This window comes from Sorex araneus, chromosome X (assembly GCF_027595985.1).
Source record: "Sorex araneus isolate mSorAra2 chromosome X, mSorAra2.pri, whole genome shotgun sequence".
NCBI lineage: Eukaryota > Metazoa > Chordata > Mammalia > Eulipotyphla > Soricidae > Sorex > Sorex araneus.
In genome coordinates this window covers 148,067,442-148,091,522 of record NC_073313.1, presented here as the reverse complement: position 1 = coordinate 148,091,522, position 24,081 = coordinate 148,067,442, and the positions used below count along the sequence as shown (strand labels likewise).

At 39.0% G+C, this 24,081-nt stretch overlaps 1 protein-coding gene across 8 annotated transcripts in view; it reads left to right on the top strand.

Moving 5' to 3' along the window:
- Window positions 1–24,081, top strand: part of ZC3H12B (zinc finger CCCH-type containing 12B) — a 287,177-nt gene that overhangs the window by 99,352 nt on the left and 163,744 nt on the right. For 7 of the 8 annotated variants that reach the window (XM_055120390.1, XM_055120389.1, XM_055120385.1 and 4 more), the window contains one exon: window positions 11,158–11,347. The exons of the other annotated variant lie outside the window; for it this stretch is intronic. The gene's annotated coding sequence lies outside the window, so the exon portion shown is untranslated. The remainder of the gene's footprint in view (window positions 1–11,157; window positions 11,348–24,081) is intronic. 8 annotated transcript variants of the gene reach the window in all.

Sequence of the window (24,081 nt, the reverse complement as noted above, 5' to 3'; positions counted from 1 at the left end):
TGTTGAAATATTTAATGTAACCAAAGTAAAGAGAAAGTAAAGTGAAATTTATCAGTTACACAGGAGGGGGTGGGGGGTGGGGGGTGGGGGTATGGGAGGTATACTGGGGTTTTATTTGGTGGTGGAAAATGTGCACTGATGAAGGGATGGTTGTTTGAGCATTATATAACTGAGACTTAAGCCTGAAATCTTTGTAATTTTCCACATGGTGATTCCATAAAAAAAAGAAAGGGACAGAAACAGGATAATCTCTCTCATATGTGCGTTATAAAAACACATAGTAGGGGCATAACAAATGCCCAAAAGGCAACAGAAATGTAGAACTAGCTTTCAGAAGGAAATGTACCATGGGAGGGTGTGGATTGAGGTGAAATGCTGGGACAGTGATGGAGAAAAGCAGAAGTTCTGTGGAGTGTGGAGTGCTGGAACATTTTATTCCTGAAATCCTACCCTTAACGGTGCTGTAAACCAAGGTGCTTAACACAAAACTTCGAAAAAATAGTTGATATCTGTAGTTTGTCGCCATTAATATATGAATGTAAAATTTGACATGATACAAACTAGTAATTCATAATAATAAACAACCAATATAAAACTTGGAAAATGCTTACTCTCACTGCACATTAAGAAATACAAAATAAGACAAATAAGAGGTCTTTTCAAATAGATACATATGTTAAATTATTATACCATTTGATCTTGATAAGATGTGTAGAAAAAACTATTTTGATAGGTGTATAAACTGGTACGGCAACTCCACTTCTGTGATTCAACATAAGAATTTGATTAAAGATATATACAAATATTTAGTTATAACAACATACACCACACTTATATTTAAAAGAGAAAATAGTATAATTAGCAATAAAACATATATATAAATAAATAAAATTGAGGTATGGATAAGAACATTTTCATACAAACAAGAGCTGGTGGCATTAGCAAAAACTAAATCAATTATGCAAGAATTACTGAAAGTCCACATATTAACAAGATAGACTCTGTGAAAACAACTGGATCACACACACAGAGAAATGGCAAAAGTCCTTTATTTCAAAACTATCTCTAAACGTGAATGGACTAAATCCCCATGAAAAACTGCATAGAGTATCTGGATGGATCATGAAAGAAAAATCCATCCATTTTCTGTCTCCCTGAAACATAGCTAAACTATGAGAATGATGACAGTCTTAGAGTGAAAGGATAGAAAACAATCTACAATTCAACAGAGGACAAAAATAGAAGGGACAGACATAATTATATCAGACCAAATTGCATTGAATATAAAGTACTTAGAGACAATGATGTAAACTACTTATTGGTCAAAGGAAAAATAAATCAACAAGTACTGTCATCAATATTTATACATCAAATGAAGGCTCAAGAAACTTCATAAAGCTTCTGCTTACACACCTAAAGAAGCATATTGAAGGAAACACTATAGTAGGGGGAGATGTCAACATACCAGTTCCCCACTAGACACATCATTTAGACAGAATATCACTAAAAGGATAAGAGCCTTAAATGAGGATCTAAAATAAATGGAATTGTTGGACACATACAGGACTCTACATCCTCCAAAACAAGAACACACATCCTTCTCTAATGCACATGAATCTATTTTCAGGATAGATTCAATACCGGGGCACAAATCAAACATATATAAAATTACAAATATTGAAAATGGAATGGAAAGTTAAAATTAAAATGGAAATTTATAAAAATTGGAAACTACCTTCTCAGAGCACAAAGCCATTGTAGGATAACATTGGGTTTGTCCTTTTAGCCTTGCCGCAGGGAACTTAGTTTACCTTAAAGCAATGTCCTTTCATTTTTCAAAGAAATAGACAAAACACTCCTGAAATTTACATGGAACAATAAACGCCCACGAATAGCTAAAGCAATCCATGGAAAAAAGAAGATGGGTGGCGTCACCTTCCCCAACTTCAAACTCTACTACAAAGTAGTAGTAATTAAAACAGCATGGTATTGGGATGAAAACAGACCTGCAGACCAATGGAACAAGACACAGAAGCAAGGAGAAGACACTGAAGCAGGGAGAAGTCACAGAAGCAGAGCACAGAGTGAAAAAGAATCATCAGAGCCAGAAGCAGGGGAAAGAAAGAGCACAAAATGAGTGAGAAGTGAGAGCGAGTGGGACTCCAGAGACTGAAGCAGAAGGGCTTCGGAGAGAGAGATTGGAAGAAGAGAGATCAGAAGAGACCAGAGAAAAGATGACAAAAAGAGGTTTGAAGAAACAAGAGGCGAGATTTCAGAGACAGAGATACAGAGACAGACAGAAGAAAACACAGTGGCACAACACAGAAGCAGAGCACAATGAGGAGCCCTCCTGATCCAGTCCATACACAGCAACTCGAGAGCACCAAACTCAGTGGCGAGAGAGAGAGAAAGAGAGTCGCCCCCGAGAGCCTGCAAAAAATACACATCACATCCCCCTCCCGCGCACGCACATTTTTATTTTTTACAAGCCATGATAGTAAAATTAATCATAGACAGAAATTGTGGAAAACTTCTAACATTTGGAAGCTAAACAAAACACTGCTAAACAATAATTACATCAAAGAGGAAATCAAGGAAGAAATATACTATGAAATACTCCCATATATGTGGGCAGTTAATTTTCCATAAAAGACTTGAGAACATAAAATGAAGTAATGATAGCCTCTTCAACAAATGGTGCTGGGATATCTAGATACCTATTCATTTCTAAGTGCATCAAAGACCTTGAAATATGACCAGAAATTATAAAGTCAATTGAGGAAAATATAGGCAGAGCACTTCAAGATCTAAACCTCAAAATATGTCTTCAATGATCTTATATAGCTGTAAAAGTCAACACCATAAAAATAAACAAATAGGGCTACATAAAATTAAGGCCCTTCTTCATGACAAAAGAAACACAGGCCAAAACTAAAGTACAGCTAGCTCACTGGGGAAAATATTTGGATTCAATACAGTTGATAATGGGTGGTATACAAGATAGATAAAGTACTCACTAAGATAAAAAAAAAAGTTAAAAGCCCTATCAAATAAATGGGAGGAGGAAATGAATAGACACTTCTTAGAAGAAAACAGGAGGATGGCCACTAGTTGCATGCACAAATGCTCAGCATCACTTACTATTAGAGAAATCCAAATCTAGAGGAAAATAAGACACTATCTTATACCAGTGAGAATATCACATCAAAAATAGTGGGGAAAAATCTGTTTTGGCAGGGATGCATTGAAAATAAACTTTCATCCACTGCTGTGGGAATGTTTCCTCATATAACCCCCTTGGAGAAGTGTATGGAGAGTTCTCAGTAAACTTAGAATTGTAATGCCACATGACCCAGCAATACCACGTATGTGTCTATCCCCAGGGGACAAAACACTCTCAAAATGATATATGCACACCATTTTTGATTCCTGCACACAGTACAATAGCTAAGATACAGAATCAACCTATATATCCAGCAACAGAATAATAAATGGTGTAGATGTTGTATACACAATGAAATACGATCCAGCTGCAAGGAACAATGAAATTATGCAGTTTTCTGAAATGTGCTTGGAACCACAAGCACATTTAGTTTAGTTAAGTAAGCCAAAAGAAGAAAGACAAATGGATGATGTTCTTAATTCTGTGTGGTATATAGAATACTAGGAGTGGAAATATACTGTATAAAAAGGGATGCCTAGATGCCCTTAGACTTCAGAATTTTCAGAGCAGAATGTCAGAGAAGGAAATAAATCAAGGAGGGAGGAAAAGAACGGGAAAATGGGTGAACGGGCATCAGGTCTTCAGTTATACTGGCATATTCAGTAATATGGGTGAGAGATATCACCATATATACACAACACAGATTCCATAAAACTGAAAACATCTGAATTAAGATGCAATGACTGAAACTTTGTAATGTGCCTATCAAGTTGAGGGGCGGGGATGCAGTTGGGGCTAGGGTGCGGATATTATATGGGAACACTAGTCGAGGGAATTTGACACTTGTGCTGGGATTATGTTGAAATATTATGTAGCTAAAACTCAAGTCTCATTAACTTTGTAAATCACAGTTATTTAACAAAAAATGAACTACCAGAATAAGTGGAACATAGCAAAAACTGTATGTATTAGTATGGAGATGTTCATATCAACATAGGCTTATGTTAGGAATAAATGCAAATCAACGACCAAACCGCAAAACTCAAGTAACTAAAAAAAAAGAGAAACAAATTCCCAAATGAATGTGTCACTTCTATCACTGGTCATCCTGTTGCTTTTCGATTTGCTCGAGCGGGTGCCAGTAATGTCTCCATATGTCCCTGTTGTGTGCTAGTGTAGCCCAATGATATCTGCTCACTCCAGGAAGAGGAAGAGCCTAAAACCGTTCATTCAGGGTTTTGATGAAGAAGTCTGACCATCTCATTGGTGGGCAGCGACATGGTCTTTAGACGTCCCCTGGAATCCAGTCAGTAACAGCTCTAGTCCAGCGGTCATCTCTGAATCACATTACGTGTCTCGCCCATCTGATTTTTGACACCTTGGCAAATGAGACAGTGTCGAGTGTCGCTGATTCTTGACCATCGACGGAAGTCAGAACTCCAGATTCCTTCACTCACTTGAGTGAGACGTGATACTCCTAGCGTAGATCCTCGAGTCCTCTTTGGGATACCCAAATAGTATTCTCATCCTGTTTGCATAGGGGCCAGGTCTCTGAAGCATATGTTAGTGCAGGAAGAACGGTGGAATCAAAAAGATGTGCCCAGAGTCGGAAGTTCCTTATCCTCTTAACCACTTCTTCGACGCTCTTGAAGTTGTTCCACGCTGCTCTCTTCCTCCTGTGCAGTTCTGGTGCCAAGTCGTTTCTCATGTTGAATTCTCAACCCAGGTACACATAGCTGCTGCATTTGGAGATGTTCGTTCCAGTGAGAGCAAATGGAGTGTCAGAGACTTGTTCGTTTTTCATGAGCATCATCTTGTTGAGGTTGAGCTGCAGTCCGACACTTCCACACTTGCAGTTGAAGTCAGCCAGCAATTGTGCCACTTGGCTAATGTTTGGCGTAATGAGAACGATGTCATCAGCAAAGTGGAGGTGGTATAGTTGGCGACCATCTATCTTCACTCCCATTTCTTCCCATTCCAGTCGTCTCATGAAGTTCTCGAGGGTGGCACTGAAGAGATTTGGTGAAATGGTATCACCCTGCAGAACCCCTCTCTTTATGTCAATGATCACTTTGGAGAGGTCCTGGTGGTGAATCTGTAATAAAGCTCACAGAGGATCTTGATGTATTGAGTTTGAAGACCCTGTTTGTCTAGGGCTTCGATGACCGCTTCAGTCTCAACAAAATCGAAGGCCTTAAGTCGATGAACATTAGACAGAGTGACATCTTGAACTCTCGCAAAACTTCAATGAGCTCGGTCACTGTTTGGATATGGTTGATCGTGCTGAATCCTATTCAGAACCCAGCTTGCTCACATGGTTGTCCTTCATATAGCATTCTGCCTATTCTATTCAGGATGACATGAGTGAACAACTTGTAGACGACAGACTGCAGGCAGATTGAGCGATAGTTGTCCATGTCTTGGATGTCTCCCTTCTTGTACAACAGAACGGTCCTGCTGGTTTTCCACTGGGACCGAACCTTGCATTTGGACAGGTAGCATGTGAAAAGCCGAGCCAGTGTATTGATGAGAACTGGCGGCAGATTCTTCAGGTGTTGGGTCTTACCTTGTCTGGACCAGGTGCTGTACACATCTTTACCGACAAAATGGCATGTCATGTCGGATTTCGGAAGGGAGGACTTTGCGAACGACATATCCATCTTGTGGTATTTGGTATGTGTGCAGGTGGACATGGCTGTCAAAGAGATCTGAGTAGAAGTCGTGAATAATCCTCTCCATTGCCTTTCTGAAAGATGTGATAGATCCATCAGGACGTTGAAGGGCAGTCTTCTTGGTCTTGTAGTTGGTGAAGGACAGGCGAGCATTGTGAATACTTTTCCTGGCTTCTGCCGCATCGGCCAAACACTGCTGCCCTACTCTCTTTGAGGTCTTCCTTTATCGCTTCTCTGCATTGCTTTGCGACCTGGGACATTAGCTTGTAGTTGCCTGAGGCTCACGCCAAACCATGATAATGAATGATCTCGAGAGTTTCCAAACAATGGCATCTGTTTGTGTCTTTCTCACTCTTTTTTTCACTGCATTTTTCGTGCAGTCATGGAGGTGCTGAACCAGTGGATCATATTCATCATCGATGTTGTCAATGATGCCATCTTCCCATGTTGCTGCAATAGTGCCAAAGAGCTCCCAGTTAGTGGTCATTCTGAGAGTTCCCTTTTTCTTCTTTTTTTTTAGAAAGGGGAAAATTTATTTATATTTATTTATTTATTTTTATTTTTTAATTAGTGAGTCACAGTGAGGGCACAGTTACAGATTCAAACATTTTGTGCTTGGTTTTTCCTCATGCAGTGTTCGGGAGCCCATCCCTCCACCAGTGTCCATTCTCCACCAACAATGAACCCAGTATCCCTCCCACCCCCAATCCCATCCCCCCACCCCGCCCCTCCTCTGTGGCAGGACATTCCAATTTGTTCTCTCTCTCTCTCTCTCCTTTTGGGTGTTGTGGTCTGCAATAGGGATATTGAGTGGCCATCATGTTCGTACACTAGTCCACTTTCAGCGTGCATTTCCCTTATCACTTGGGATCTCTACTCTGGGATTTCCCTTCTTAATCTTAAACTTTGCAGACCTTTCTCCCCGCTCTGTGAAGTAGAATTTTGCAGAAAAGAGATGGTGGCTCAATCCTGTTTGGAATTTTGGAACAACTAGCAACATCGTCAGGCAAAACCTTCAATTGGATATGATGTGGTTGATTTCATTGTGGAACTGTCCACTGGGAGACTCCCATGTCCTGCGTTTAGATTCGGTGTTCTGAACTGTGAGTTACCATGGATGGTCTTGGTCGATATGATGAACTCAGACAGTCTCTCACCCTGATTGTCACATTCTAGGCCATGGGTCCCAATGTGGAGATCGACGGGCGACCTTCTCGTTCCTATCTTTGCATTAAAATCACTAACAATGATCTTGTAGAACTGTGGTCTTCTTTATAGAAACTCCCCAGGTCCATGTAGAACTTCTCGATTTCTTCTTCATCGTAGTTGGATGTTAGTGCGTAGACGACAAAGATAGAAACTGCTGGCAGTGGGTCACATCTATTCATGCGTAGTCATCCAATTTGGGTTGTTAGGCATTCGAATAAATCAATGCTCTGGCCAAGTTCGTGTTGACAAGGACACCAATGCCACCGATGCCTCTGTTTTCACATGTTCCAAGGAACAATTCTTCTCCAGTGTCAAAAATGGTGTGATGTGATCGAGGTCTTCTCGTTTCAGTCAGACCAGCTACTTTATACTTGATCTTCTGTGCTTGCACCATCAGGTCCTCGATGGATGCTTCTGTTGTCTGTGTATGTGCATTGAAAGTACAGTCAATTTAGTCTTTCTTCGTTTTGGCAGTCTAGTTTGTCCCTGGGATTTTTTTTGTCTCTCCTTGCTCATCTTTCTTAATGCTGTAGTATTGAATGTAAGAAACCATAAAAATCAGAGGTTGAATGCAATGACATAGTAATTGAATGATCAATAATAAAGAATAAGTGAAACAAAGAGCTGCATTTATAAAACAGATTGACAAATCCTGTAAACCCACAAGTGCAAAGGAGGTAAGGCAGATCAAAGTACATTTGCCATGCATGCCACTGACCCTAATTCTGTCCTTCAAACAACATATGGTCTCCTGGGCCAGGAGTTAACCCTAAGCAACCCTGGATGCAGTTCAACAATTAAAAGTAAAAATAAGCAGAAGTCAAACCTAAAAAAATCAGATCAGAGATAAAAAACTATAAGTTACAAAAGACACCTTAGAAATACAAAAGATAACAAGAGGTGAGTATGAATAACTCAATGCCATAAGGTGGACAACCTAAAAAATTGGATGCACCTGATATTCATTCAAGCTCCCAAGATGGAATCAAGAGGTAGTAGAAAGATTGAACAGACTAAACACGCATAAAGAAATTGAAGCAGTAATTTAAAATATCCCCAAGTGATATTGTTTTTGGGAAATGTACACTGGTGAGGGAGAGGTGTTGGAACATGTTGTCTGACTGAAACCCAATCACAAACAACTTTATACTTGCCGGAGCAACAGCACAGCTGGTAGGGTGTTTGCCTTGCATGCAGCCTATCAGGTTCATTCCGGACAGAGGAATCTCTGTCCCTCTCATAGAACCCGGCAAGCTATCGAGAGTATCCCTTCCTCACAGCAAAGCCTGGCAAGTTAACTGTGGCATATTGGATATGCCAAAAACAGTAACAACTCTAACAATGGAGATGTTACTGGTGCCCGCTTGAGCAAATCGATGAGCAACGGAATGCCAGTGGTACAGTGATCTCACAGTGATTCAATAAAAAAATAAGACAAAATATCCCCCAAGCACAAATGCTTTGTTCCATATATGTTATTAATTAGTTCTACCAAAACTTCAAGGAATATCTAGTAACAATAATATTCAATTTCTTCCAAAGTGTTGAAGAAACAAATCCCTTTTAACATCATCTAAGTGATAGTATTACCCTAAAACTTATAGCATACAGAGATATTGCTAATAAAGAAAATTATGATGCTATCCCTAAAGAACATTGATGCAGAGTTCCTCAGTAAATATTAGCAAAGTAAATCTGACAATGTATCAAAAGGACCACACATTTTAATCAACTGGGATTCATTCCAGGGATACAAGGATAGTTCAATATACACAGAATTATAAAATGACAAGACATTGGCTTTGGATTGCAAAAATCGATTTACCAGCAATGGGAGGGAGCATATTTGGGGGCATAAAGAAGTTGACTCTAAGCGACATAGGGAATATTGGCTACTTTGTTGAAGGTAGGAAGCAGTTACTTAGTACACCAATTCCATTAAAATATACAATATTTACTCGTGGTACCTAACTATAGAAAATAAATATATGTTACAAAAACAAATTAAAAAATATACACAGCTAAAGAAACTTGCATCAAAAATTAATTCCTAATGAAAGAAAATATGTGTATATCATATATGTAGTAAGGTGTTTATATCCAGTAATGCTCATAAAAAAAGAACAGTAAAGCAAACAACTCAATTAGACAGCTGCAAATATATACATAGACAATTGTATAAATGAGAAAAACAGATATCCAATAAGCCAATAAGCATATATAACCCATAACCACCTTTATCATTAGGAAAATGTAATCTGAAATAACAATGAGATGTCATCCGTTAGAATGGCTATTATCCAAAAATAATATATTTTTTAGATTATTGGTAATTTTTACAACTGTGGAAAGTTAATCTTTATTTGTTAGATATGCTAAATTGATAAAGAAATTGTGGTATAGTCTCAATGTAATACTATGCAAAAATAAGGAAAAAAATGAAATTTTGAGTTTACTGCAACCTGGGTAGAACTGGAGTTTATTGTGTTAAGTGAACTAGAAGGACAGATAGTGAGTGATATCATTAATCTGTGGCATAAAGAAAAACAAAACACCAAATAGAATTAAATGATTACAAATATTATTTGAACTTAGATTGCAAATTGATATTGCGATGAAATGGTAGGTTATAATTGGATGTAAGGAAGAGACAGAATAGATGTTAATAAGGATAGTGGTGAAGATTCAAACATTTGGTGGTGGTAAATGTGCAATAACTATGTCAAAACTATAAGTGTTAACAGTAATTCTAACAGTGTTACCTAAACTATACTAAATTTTAAATATAATTATTTATTTATTTGGCTACAATACTATAGTGGTTTCTTAAACTACAATAATTTGATGTATGTTTAAAGCCAAAATATGATAAAATATCATCATAATTAAGCACTTCAACAATAATAATTCTGTCTTTAAATTATATTGTTCAGTTACTGGAATCCAATAATATATTTAGGTTGATAAAATATACCATTACTTCACTTTTCTGAAATGACAAAGCTCAGATTTTATATTGGAGCATCTTTATTATGTTCTGTTTGGTTTAGTGACCTTCTTAAAACAAAGTTTTAATATAACAAAGCACAGCCAATACACTTCAATCCACCAAAAAATACAAAATATATCAATATGACTGGAGGGACCAGCCGGTATGAGAGATATGTGCTGAAGGTAGACCAAGAACCAAATATGATGGCCTCTTAGTATCTGTATTGCAAATCATAACTCCCAAAATTAGAGAGGAAGAAGGATTGTACCTGTCACAGAGGCAGAGAGTGGGGTGGGGTGGGGGTGGCTGGAGGGACACTAGGAACGGTTGTGGTGGAAAATGTGCACTGGTGGAGGAATGGGTGCTCAAGCAGTGCTTGAGTATGACTGAAACGTAATCATGCAAGGTTGTAACTGTACCTCACGGTGATCCAATAAAATTTATTTTAAGAACAAAAAAATAAAAAGTAACAACAAAAATAGATCAATTATTACACTGCATAGAACATTGTACTGCCAGCAGGAGTAATTCCTGAGTGCAGAGCCAGGAGTAACCTCTGTGCATCGCCGGGTGTAACCAAAAAAGCAAAAAAAAAAAAAAAAAGAAGAACACTGTAGTACCTATTTAGCTTTAACTAAAGGGCCCTTTTTAAGACAAGGAAATACCCTACAAGAACAATAAAACCCACAAAAAGATGACACAAAACCCCATGACAACAATCTCTCTCAATGTCAATGGCCAAAATGCACCAATTAAAAGACACAGAGGGCAAAATGGATTCGGAAGCAAAACCAAACATTCACTATGTATATGTGCGATTTATCAATATGAACTATATTTAGCAAGGATATGAAATACTCATTGAAATAATATGTTTGGTTTGTACCTAATTCATATATATTTGTTACACACATCATGTACACTTTAACTTTGTTCTTTTTTCTGCTCCTCATTTCTTTTCTTTTTTCATATCTCTCTCTCTCTCTCTCTCTCTCTCTCTCTCTCTCTCCTCTCCCACACTTCTTTTTCTATCCTATTAGACCTTTGTGGAGAATAGATTTCTGGAAAGCTATGCAAACTAATATATCCACTCATCCTCTTCATCAACTTCTGTTTTCTAGAAAAACTTCACTCAAAGAGGATATGAGTTAAACAGTCACCAACTGTGCTCCTTTTTATTCTTCTACAACAAGAGGGTTGCTTAAAAGGTCAAGTTGAAAGATACTACTGTTTCTTTTAAGCATCATGAATTTCACAGGTCAAGAGATAATAACCACCTATTTTCTTCATCCTGAGAACATAAAAAGATAGGTGAGTACTAACTCTTCAGAGCATATCTACTTTTGAACTTAATACTTTGTAGAAATTTTGCTTACTGTTTCAAAACATTGGTTACTATCAAATTCTTTATCAGATTAGTCAGCTCAAGCAAATAGTTGCTATTCAGGTATCATGGCAAAAAGGAAACTGGGGAGAAGGGGATGTACAGACAGTACAGTACATTTGTCTTCTTTGTGGACCCCCCTGAGTTCTATCCCTGGCATCGCACATGGTCTTGTGAGCACTGCCAGTAGTGATTCCTGAGGAAAGAGTCAGAAATAACCCCTGAGCATTGCAGGGTTTGACCCCCTCCCTCAAAAAAGGGAAAACTAGGTCAGAAAAGTGATAGAATAAATGTATAGTATATCTACTACAGAGGGTAGGGCGTTAGCCTTGCACAAGGCAGACCCAGGTTCGATTCCTTCATCCCTCTTGGAGAGCTGGACAAGCTACCAAGAGTATCCTGCCCGCATACATGGCAGAGCCTGGCAAGCTATCTTTTGCATATTCGATATGCCAAAAACAGTAGCAAAAAGTCTCATAATGGAGACGTTACTGGTGCCCACTCGAGCGCACTGGGGATTAAGAAATACTCTGTCCTTGAGCCAGGTGTGTTAGCATGCCGCGTGCCCATCAACGTAGCCCCTCTCACCGCTGGACCCGCCCGCCGATCGCCCTGCCTGGGCACCCATATTCCCTGCTTGCTGCCCAAGACCCGTCTCTCCCGGGCCAGGTGTGAACGCGCCCCACACCACATACCAAAAGATTACTGGGAGCTGGGCCAGTATCTCGGAGGGCGTGGCCTCCTGGCAGAGCGGCGGCTGGAGTTATTTCAAGCTGCACAAACCCTGCCTAAAGAGAGCATAGCCTTAAGCCTTCATAAGAGGCCCCACATAAAATAGGAGGAGCGCCTGAGAGTAATGAAATATCCTAGAAAAGGAACAAGGCTATGATCACCAACTTAGCTCATCCAGAATCCCTTCTACAGCGAAAGACAATAGGGATAGACAACTAAAAGGTGTCAACCCTATAATTCCATAACAATATAAAAAAACAGCGAAAATCCCCTCCACGAAGAGAGGATGAAGAAAAGATTCTGGAAGCCTCAATAGGGGTTATCCACATATACGACATCTCAGACAAAGAATTCAGAGAGGAAATATTGAAGAGGTTTGACGTATTCCAAGCAACCATGGATCAGACATACAATAAATTAAGGGAGGATATGAATGAAACATTGGAACGGTCCTCCAAAAATTGCAGGAAGAAATGAGAGCAGAAATTTCAAAGCTACAATCAGAAGTCACACAAATAAAAGAATTGGTAGATGAATTAAAAATCTCAGTAGGTGCACTCAACAGTAGAATGGCTACAGCCGAAGACAGAATCAGTGAACTTGAAGATGAGCTGCACAAAGCTTACAGACAACAACAAATAATGGCAAAAGACCTCAAAATGGCTATAGAGCAAATTAGAATCCTTGGGGATGACTTCAAGAGGAACAACGTAAGAATCATTGGAGTACCAGAAGCACAGGGAATAACCCCAATGAAAAAAAAACACAGTTAAAGACATCATTGCTAAAATTTTCCAGAGCTGGAGAACGCAGGCATCCAGATCCAAGGAGCCTGAAGAGTACCAGCAAAAAGAGACCCGAATAAAAAGACTCCAAGGCATATCATAGTCAGAATGACGGATGCTGTGGATAGAGACACAATTCTGCAAGCAGCATGGTCAAAGAAGGAAATCACATACAAAGGAACACCCCTTATATTTACAGCAGACCTATCAGAGGAAACCCTCGGAGCCTGAAGACAATGGTGGGACATAGTGAAAAAATTCAACGAAATGAACACTTCACCAAGAATGCCTTATCTGGCTAAACTCTCACTCAAACTCGAAGGAACCATACACTACTTCATGGAAAATAACAGCTCAGGAACTTCATAGACTCAAAACCAAACCTAAAAGAAGGACTAAAGGGGCTTTTGTAAAGACAAGGAAAAACCCTACAAGAACAATAAAACCCACAAAAAGATGATACAAACCCCATGACAACAAACTCTCTCAATGTCAATGGCCTAAATGCACCAATTAAAAGACACAGAGGGCAAAATGGACTCGGAAACAAAACCCAACATTCTGCTGCCTACAAGAAACACACCTGAACAGTCAGAGCAAACACAGAGTCAAAGTCAAAGGATGGAAAACAATCCTGAAAGCAAACAACTCCCTCAAAAATGCTGGGGTGGCCATACTAGTATCTGACAACATAGATTTCGGGTTGAAAAAGATTAGAAGGGACAGCGAAGGTCACTTTCTATTTATCAAGGGATATGTAAAAGAAGAAATCACACTCTTAAACGTATATGCACCTAATGAACGACCGGCTAAATACTTAAAACAACTCCTAACAGATTTTAAGAAAGACATTGCTAGAAACACAATAGTAGTTGGAGACTTTAACACCGCCTTATCACCTCTGGATAGATTGACAAGAATAAAATCAACCAAGGAAATACTGACTCTGAAGAAAGAAATAGCAGAGAGAGGCATAATAGACCTCTACAGTGATTTACATGCCAAAAAGTAAGAATACACATTCTTTTCCAGTGCACACAGAACATTTTCCAAAATACACCATGTACTTGGCCACAAAACATACCTCAATATAATTGGAAAAATAGAAATTGTATCAACTATCTTCTCAGACCACAATGCTCTGAAGATAGAAGCTAACCACACACAGATACAGAGAATCAAAACAAACACCTGGAAATTAAACAGCTCCATGTTGAAAAATTAGTGGGTCAGAAAGGAAATCAAGGAATAAATCAAGAGATACCTCGAAACAAATGAGAATGAAGACACGAGCTACCAAAACCTATGGAACACAGCTAAAGCTGTGTTAAGGGGAAAATTTATAGCTCTGCAATCATTCCTCAGGAAGGAAAAATGGGCCTACACAGGTAGCTTGACTTCACAGCTCAAGGCCTTAGAAAAAGGAACCAAAACCAGACCGAAGGAAAGAAATATTAAAAATTAGAGCAGAAATTAGTGACATGGAAACCGAGAAAACAAACCGGAAGGTTAATGAAAGCAAGAGCTGGTTCTTTGAGAAAATAAACAAGATTGATAAACCGCTAACAAGACTTACCAAAAAAAAAAAAAAAGAGAGAGAGAACCCTAATGAACCGTATCAGGAATGAAAAGGGAGACATCGTAAGAGAAACAAATGAAATTAAAATGATCATCACAGACTACTTTGAAAGTCTGTATGCCACGAAAAAAGAGAACCTAAAAGAAATGGATGAATTCCTTGACTCCAACAATCTCCCAGACTGAACCAAGAAGACTTGGAATACCTGAATAGACCCATTAATATCAAGGAAATTGAAACTGAAATCAAAAGTCTCCTGAAAAACAAAAGCCCAGGTCCAGATGGATTCACTGGCATATTCTTCCAAACATTTAAAGAAGACCTGTTGCCAGTTCTCCTTAAGCTTTTCAAGGAAATTGAAAAAACAGGAACTCTCCCAAATAGTTTCTATGAAGCACATAGCTCCCTAAGACCAAAAGCAGAAAAAGACTCCACTAAGAAATAAAATTATAGACCAATAATTCTGATGAACACCTATGCAAAGATCCTCAACAAAATATTAGCAAATAGGATCCAACAACTCATCAAGAAGATCATACACCATGACCAAGTGGGATTCATCCCGGGGATGCAAGGATGGTTTAACATTCGGAAATCAATGAACATAATCCACCATATCAACAAAAGTAAAGATAAAAACCATATGATCATATCAACTGATGCAGAGAAAGCATTTGACAAGATCCAACACCCATTCATGATAAAAACTCTCACCAAAATGGGTTTTGGGGGAACTTTCCTCACGATAGTCGAAGCCATCTACCACAAGCCTATGGCAAGCATTATCCTCAATGGGGAAAAACTAACGGCCTCTCCTCTAAGATCAGGGACAAGACAAGGATGCCCACTCTCACCACTTATGTTCAATATAGTACTGTAAGTACTTGCAATAGCTGTTAGGAAGGAAAAAGATATCAAGGGCATCTATATAGGAAAGGAAGAAATCAAACTCTCACGATTTGCAGACGATATGATACTATATCTAGAGAAGCCTAAAGCCTCTACTAATAAATCCTTAGAAACAATAGACTTGTACAGTAAAGTTGCAGTCTATAAAATCAATACCCAAAAATCCATGGCCTTCCAATATGCAAACAATAAGACAGAGGAAAGGGGCATGAAAGAAGCAATCCCATTCACAATTGTGCCCCAGAAAATCAAGTACCTCGGAATCAGCTTAAATGAGGAAGTAAAACAACTCTACAAAGAAAAGCATAAAACGCTATTCCATGAAATAACAGAGGACATGAGGAAATGGAAACATATTCCCTGCTCATGGTTAGGGAGAATCAACATTGTCAAAATGGCAATACTCCCGAAAGCATTATACAGATTCAAGGTGATCCTTATAAGGATACCCATGACATTCTTCAAAGAAATAGATCCAGCAATCCTGAAATTCATATGGAACAACAGACACCCACGGATTGCTAAAAGAATTATTGGGGAAAAAACAATTGGAGGCATCACCCTCCCCAACCTTAAACTTTACTACAAAGCGGTAACAATCAAAACAGCATTGTACTGGAACAAAGGCAGAGCCTTAGACCAATGGAACGGGTGGAATATCCCTACACACAACCCCAAATGTATGATCATCTAATCTTTTCTAAGGGAGCAAGAAATGTGAAGTGGTGCAAGGAAAGCCTCTTTAACAAATGGTGCTGGCACAACTGGACAACCACATGCAAAAGAATGGGCTTAGAACTCAACCTGACACCATGCACAAAAGTCAGATCAAAATGGATCAAAGACCTCAACCTCAGACCACAATCCATGAAGCACATTGAAGACAAAGTCGGCAAAACCCTCCGCGATACTGAAGGTAAAGGTATCTCCAAAGATGACATGCAACTGATCAATCAATTGGAAACAGAGATAAACAAATGGGACTATGTTAAACTAAGAAGCTTCTGCACTGCAAAAGATACAGTCACCAGAATACAAAGACAATCTACAAAATGGGAAAGTATATTCTCCCAATAGCCATCTGATAATGGGTTGGTATCAAGGGCATATAAAGCACTCCTTGAACTCTACAAGAAGAAACATCCAACCCCATCAGAAAATGGGGTGAAGAAATGAACAGACAGTTTCCCAAGGAAGAGATATGAACAGCCAAAAGACACATGAAAAAATGCTCTTCATCACTAATCGTCAGGGAGATGCAGATCAAAACAACTATGAGATTCCACCTCACACCACAGCGAATGGCACACATCCAAAAGAACAAAAGCAACCGCTGTTGGAGAGGATGTGGGGAGAATGGGACCCTTCTACACTGCTGGTGGGAATGCCGATTGGTTCAGCTCTTTTGGAAAACAATATGGACGCTTTTCAAAAAAATTAGAAATTGAGCTCCCATTTGACCCAGCAATACCACTTTTGGGAATATATCCTGGAGAAGCAAAAACGTATAGTAGAAATGACATCTGCACTGATATGTTCACCTCTGCACTGTTTACAATAGCCAGAATCTGGAAAAAAAACCCCAGTGTCCTAGAACAGATGACTGCTTAAAGAAGCTTTGGTACATCTATACAATGGAATACTATGCAGCTGTTAGAAAAGATGAAGTTATGAGCTTTGCATATATGTCGATCATCATGAAAAGTATCATGCTAAGTGAAATGAGTCAGAAAGAGAGAGATAGACATAGAAACATTGTTCTCATCTGTGGAATATAAATTAAAAGAGTTGGAGATTAACGCCCAAGAATAGTAGACATAAGTACCAGGAGGATGGCTTCATAGGGTGGAAACCAGCCTCACATGCTGGGGGAAAATGCAGTTCACCTAGATAAGGGAACACCAAGTAAAATGTGATTAAAGGACCCATTCGGGAAGAGAGATGCGTGCTGAACGTAGACTATAGATTGAACATGATGGCCACTCAGTACCCCCATTGCGAACCACAACACCCAAAAGGAGAGAGAGTACAAAAGGGAATGCCCTGCCACAGACACCGGTTGGGCAGGGAGGGGGGATGGGATTGGGGGCATGGGTGGTATACTGGTTTCATTGGTGGTTGAGAATGGACACTGGTGGATGGATGGGTTCTCGAATATTGTATGTGGGAAACACAAGAACGAAAATGTGTAAATCTGTAACTGTACCCTCATGGTGATTCACTAATTAAAAAATAAACAAATCTAATATAAAATGAGACTATCTTAATCTAAATAGCTTCTGCACCTCAAAATAAACAGTAACCAGAATATAAAGGCAGTCTACAGAATGGGAAATAGTATGCACCCAACATCCTTCTGATAAAGGGTTAATTTTGAAGAGTATACATGTTAATGGTTGAACTCTACAAGAAGAAAACATCCAATCCAATCAGAAAATGAGGCGCTTAATTGAACAGAAACTTTCTCAAAGAAGAAATCCGAATGGCCAATAGGCACATGCAAAAATGCTCTTCATCACTAATCATCAGAGAGATGCAGCTCACAACAACAATGAGGTAGCATGTTACACCACAGAAACTCGCACAAATCCAAAAGAACAAAAGCAACCGGTGTTGGCATGAATATGGGGAGAAGTGGAATCTCTTTCACTGCTGGTGGGAAAGCCGACTGGTTCATTACTTTTGGAAAATAATATGAACTTTTCTCAAAAAACTAGAAATTGAGCTCCCATTTGACCCAGCAATACCACTCCTGGGAATACATCCTGGAGATGCAAAACAATACAGTATAAGTGACATCTGCACTTGTATGTTTATTGCAGAACTATCTAGACTAACCAGAATCTGGAAAAAACCCAATAACCGGAGAACAGATGACTGGTTAAAGAAACTTTGGTACATCTACACAATGGAAAACTATGCAGCTGTTAGAAAAGATGAAATCATGAAATTTGTATATAAATGGATCAACATGGAGAGTATCATGCTAAGTGAAATGAATCAGAGAGAGAGGGACAGACATAGAATGACTGCATTCATTTGTGGTATATAAAGTAACAGAATGGGAGAGTAACAGTCAAACATAGCAGAGATAATTGCCAGGAAGATCACTCCAAGGCCTGGAAGCCAGCCTCACATTCTGGAGGAGAACACATCTGGGATAGAGGTAGAGAAGGGACCACTAAGTAAATGATGCCTGGAGGGCTCTCTTGTGATGGGGGATGAGTGGTAAAAGCAGACTGTGGACCAAACATCATGTCCACTTTCAACCTGTATTGCAAACCTTAATACCCAAAAGGAGAGTAAAATCGAATGAACCTGCTACAGGGGTGGAGAGGGATGAGATGGATGTGGTGGGAGGGATACTTGAACATTGTTGGTGGGCAATGGGCTGTGGTGAAGGGATATATACTCGACTATTTTATTACTGAAATGTAATCAGGAAAGTTAGTAAGTCTGTAACTGTATCTATTGTTGATTTATTAAAGAAAAAAATAAGGCAATTTTGGGGAAAATGAAGATAGGTGGCATCACCTCCCCCTATTCAAACTGTATTACAAAACAGTTACTGTCACTGTTACTGTCATCCCATTGTTCATCGATTTACTCAAGCGCGCAACAGTAATGTCTCTGTTCCTCCCAGCCTTGAGATTTTAGCAGCCTCTCCTTACTTGTCTTTCCCAGTTATTGGAGGCTCTTTCAGGGTCAGGGGAATGATATCTATTATTACTGTTTTTGGCATATCGAATACACCACTGGTAGCTTTCCAGGATCTGCCTGTGCAGGCGGGATACTCTCGGTAGCTTGCCGTGCTCTCTGATATATATATATATATACATATATATAAATATATATATGGACCATGTGGCTCTAAGGATCAAATCTGGATTGGGCACATGCCTATCCATTATACTATCACCTGGCCCCCATAATTAATTTTCTTAAATGAAATACAGTTTGGCCAGTATTTTTTTTAAATATCAAGTTTTTCCCAGAGCATAAGGAGGAGAAGGGAAGAAAGGGTGCAGGAGAAACCGGGGAGAGACAGATGAGAAGCAACAGGGGCCAGGACAGGGGAGTCAGGTAAAAGGAATGACAGCCAAAAATCCAAACCAGAGTCAGCAATACTGAAATCAGAGACCCAAATTTGATCAACCAAACTTAGAAGAGGCCTGTTGAGAGGGCAGACTGGGGAGAGGGAAAATGAGAGAGGACCTGGGAACACTGGTGGAGGGAAGTTGACACTAGTGGTGGGATTGATGCTGCAGATATTATATGTCTAAAACTCAACTCTGAGTAACTTTGTAAACCACAGTGCTTTAATAAAATGGGGGGAAAAATAGCAAGTGCTTTCCCAAGTCAGAACTATTTGGGACCAGAGTAATATATATCAGAGTGGGTCTTACCTACAGCCGACCCAGGTTCAGTGCCCAGCATCCCATATGGTCCCCCAAGCCCACAGGAGTGACTCTGGAGACCAGAGCTATGAGTAACTCTTGAGGACCTTGTAAAGCACAAGGTGTATGCCCATAAACAAAACAAAACAAAACACAACAACAACAACAAAAAAACACATTTATAGTCTCCCCCCTCTTCAAAGTACTAGGTAAGAATTTCTTCTTTGTTAAAAGTAGGGAGGACTGCTTTGCTATTGAAACTATTGATACATGGCTATGCTGGTTATGATAGTTTAATTTCTTCCTCCTTTCTTTACATTTCAAAATTAGGGAGATGTTTTAAAAAGTAGGGATTTTTTTCCTATTTGTTAATGTTTTGGTCAAGAAAAGTGAGGAATACTGCTTTTTGTTTGAGAATTGACAGTTTCAGGTTGAAATATTCACGAGGGTGAGCTCTAGATGTACAATTTCTCTTGATTATAAAACTTTTTTAAAAAAGATTTCTATATTCAAAGAATAAAAATACTATCTTCTATATTACACTATTTAAGCTGGTAACTCATTTTATAGACATTACTATTCTTTCATAACAGATAGACAGACTCGGGTGTTTTACCATTTCTGTTTCAGAAATGAGAAAACTCAGATTTATTTCAGTCTCATAAATTAAATTTACAGGTAATAAGTTGGTGAACTCAAAGGTCATAGGTTATCGTTGATGACTACACTTAAATTCTCAAGATTTTGATGAAGTCTAAAGCCTCTTACAAAACAGTAGTATTTTAAAAAGCATGGTAATAGAATAAAGACAGACCCGCAGACCAATAGAGTAGACTTGAATATCCTGACACAGATCCTCAAAAATATGAACATTTTCTCTTTGGTAAAGGAGCAAGAAAAATGAAGCAGTACACGAAAAGTCTCTTCATTGATTTGTGTTGGTATATGTATGGCTGAAACCCAGTTTAATTGAAACACTGTGATTCAAATTAAAAAAACAATTTTACTAAAATAGGAAAAATAAATAAAGTCTCATCAACATTTGTTGATGGGAGTATGAGGAGCTATTTGCAAAAAAATAAATAAACTTAGACCTCTACTAATGCCATGCATAAAAGTCAGATAGAAATGTATTAAAGAACCAGTATGAACTGCCATTTCCCCCAGCATGTGAGATTGTATGAGGGAATAACAAGCTAGAAAATCTGTAAGTCTGCATCTGTACCCTCATGATGACTCACTAATTAAAGAATTAAAAAATTAAAAAATAAAAAAGAACCAGTATGAGAACTAAATCCACATGGTATAAGGAGGAAAATATTTGCACAACCCCCATGACATTGAAGCTAAAGAAATCTCCAAAAATGAAAAACTACTGACCAAGCAAACTGAAACAAAGATAAACCAACGGAGCTAAATTAAACTTAGAAACTTCTGCAACTCAAAAGAAATGGTGACCAAGATACAAAGACAGCCTACAAAATAGAAAAAAAAATATTTACCAAGTACACATATGATAAGGGGTTAATATCAAAGATTTATTTGGCACTGGTAGAGCTTTACAAGAAAAAAATCCTTCAATCTCATCAAAAATGGGAAGAAGAAATTAACAGAAAATTCCTTAAAGAAGAAATACAAATAGTCGAAGTGTCATGAAAAAATGTTCTACATCACTAATCATCTAGGAGACACAATCAAAATAACAATGAAATATCATCTCAAAACGTAGAGGTAGCGCACATTCAAAAGAACAATAACAACCAGTGCTGGAGTGTATGCTCGGAGAAAGGGACTCTCATTCACTGTTGGTGGAAATGTGACTGTTCCAGCCGTTTTGAAAACAATATGTGCAATCCTGAAAGTACTAGAAATTGATCTTCAAAATAACCCAGCAACACATGTTAGGGCCCAAAACTACACAGCAGAAATTCCATTTGCACTTCTATATTCATTACAGCACTATTCACAATAGTCAGAATCCTGAAATAACTCAACTGCCCTAGAAGAGATGACTGGACAAAGAAACTATGATATATCTACACAATGTAATACTATGCAGCTACCAGGAAAAAAACAAATTCTTGGAATTTCCTTATGAAATGGATGAACATGGAGACTACTATCCTGAGTGAAATGAATCAGAAGGAGTGATACAGACATAGAATGATTGCACTCATTTGTTGGATATAAAAACCCTAGTATAACACCATATTCAAGGACAATAGAAACAAGGGCCAGGAGTACTGGTACGCAGTTGGTAGTTGTTACAATTGTGGTGGGGTAGGGCAGTTAGAGTAGACAATGGACTACTATAACAATAATAGTTTAAAATAATCACTGGACAAGAACTTAGTGCTGAAATTAGGGATACACAAGATAACTTTTTAGTAACACTATTTATTGAAAAATATAATGCCCAAAAGGGGTGAAGGAGAGAGGGAGAGTCTTGGGGGACATTGGTGGTGGGAAATGGACACTTGTGAAGGGATAGGTGCTGAATAATTGTATGACTGAAACCCAATTATAAACAACTTAGTACCTGTCTATGTCATGGTGATTCAATAAAAGAGAATATTTACTGCCAAAAAAGAGAAAAAAACAAGGAGAAAAACGTAATAGGCCATAGAAGTATAACAGTTTATTTTGTTTTAAAAAGGTAATGTTGGGGCTGGAGTGATAGCACAGCGGGTAGGGCGTTTGCCTTGCACGCTGCCAACCCAGGTTTGATTCCCAGCATCCCATATGGTCCCCTGAGCAACGCCAGGGGTGATTCCTGAGTGCAAAGCCAGGAGTAACCTCGTGCATCGCCGGGTGTGACCCCCCAAAAAAAAGTAAAAAAAAAGAGTAAAAAGGTAATGTTTGTTTTATAGCACTATAGCACTGTCATTCCATTGGTCATTGATTTGCTCGATCGGGCACCAGTAACGTCTCCATTGTGAGACTTGTTGTTGCTGTTTTTGGCATATTTTACACACCATGGCTAGTTTGCCAGACTCTGCCATGGGTGCAGGATACTCTCGGTAGCGTGCCAGGCTCTCTGAGTGGGACGGACGAATTGAACCTGGGTTGGCAGCGTGCATTGCAAATGCCCTACCTGCTGTGCTATTGCACAAGTTTGTTTGTTTTGTATCAGAAAATATTATAGATAATACTTCAGTATTTTCTTCAGTGATTAAGAAATTATAATAAAATTTTTCATGGCTGTAAAAGACACCTGGTTATATATGGAACATTCAATATAGATTACATGTTATTTCATTGTTGTGAATACACACAAGATTTTAGCAGGACATGAGTTCAAAAAAACATTTCTTAATCTATTTCGTGGGATGTAAAAAAATAGTATGTGTCTAATACAGATAAAAGAGGGCCAGAAGGACTAGCAGTGGTTGGAAGCTGCCAGAAGTGTGTGTGGGGTAAAGGGCAGTTAGGATACAAAAGGTAAAACTATGACAATAATAATTGAAAATGATCTCTCTGGACAAGGACTGAGTGTTTAAAGCAAGCAAAAGGATATACATGATAATCTTTCTGTGTCTGTATTGAAAATTATAAAGTACAGAAGAAACATAGAAAAAAGAAGGAGAAAAATAAGGAAAAGGAGGCAAGGAAGAGGGGAAGAGGAGGTGGAGGAGGAAGAAGAGGAAGAGGGAGAAAGAGAAGGAGAAAGAGGAAGAAATGGGGAGGAGGAGGAGAAGGAAGAAGAAGAAGAAGAAGAAGAAGAAGAAGAAGAAGAAGAAGAAGAAGAAGAAGAAGAAGAAGAAGAAGAAGAAGAAGAAGAAGAAGGAGGAGGAGGAGGAGGAGGAGGAGGAGGAGGAGGAGGAGGAGGACGAGGAGGACGAGGAGGAGGAGGACGAGGACGAGGACGAGGACGAGGACGAGGAGGACGAGGAGGAGGAGGACGAGGACGAGGACGAGGACGACGAGGAGGAGGAGGACGAGGACTACGAGGACGAGGAGGAGGACAACGAGGACGAGGAGGAGGACGACGAGGAAGAGTAAAGAAGGAAAGAAAGAAAGAAGGAAAGAAAAGTGTCAGCCATAAAGGCAGGCTGGGGGCAGGGGCAGGAGGGAAACTGGGGACAATACTGGTTGGAAATGTGCACTGGTCAAGTGGCAAGTGTTGGAACATTGTATGACTGAAACCCAGTCATTAACAACTTTGTACCTGTGCATCTCAAGGTGATTTGATATTTTAAATGGCAGTTGTATTCATATCTGTACTGCAACAATGTGTAAAATGCCCTGGAAAATATTTA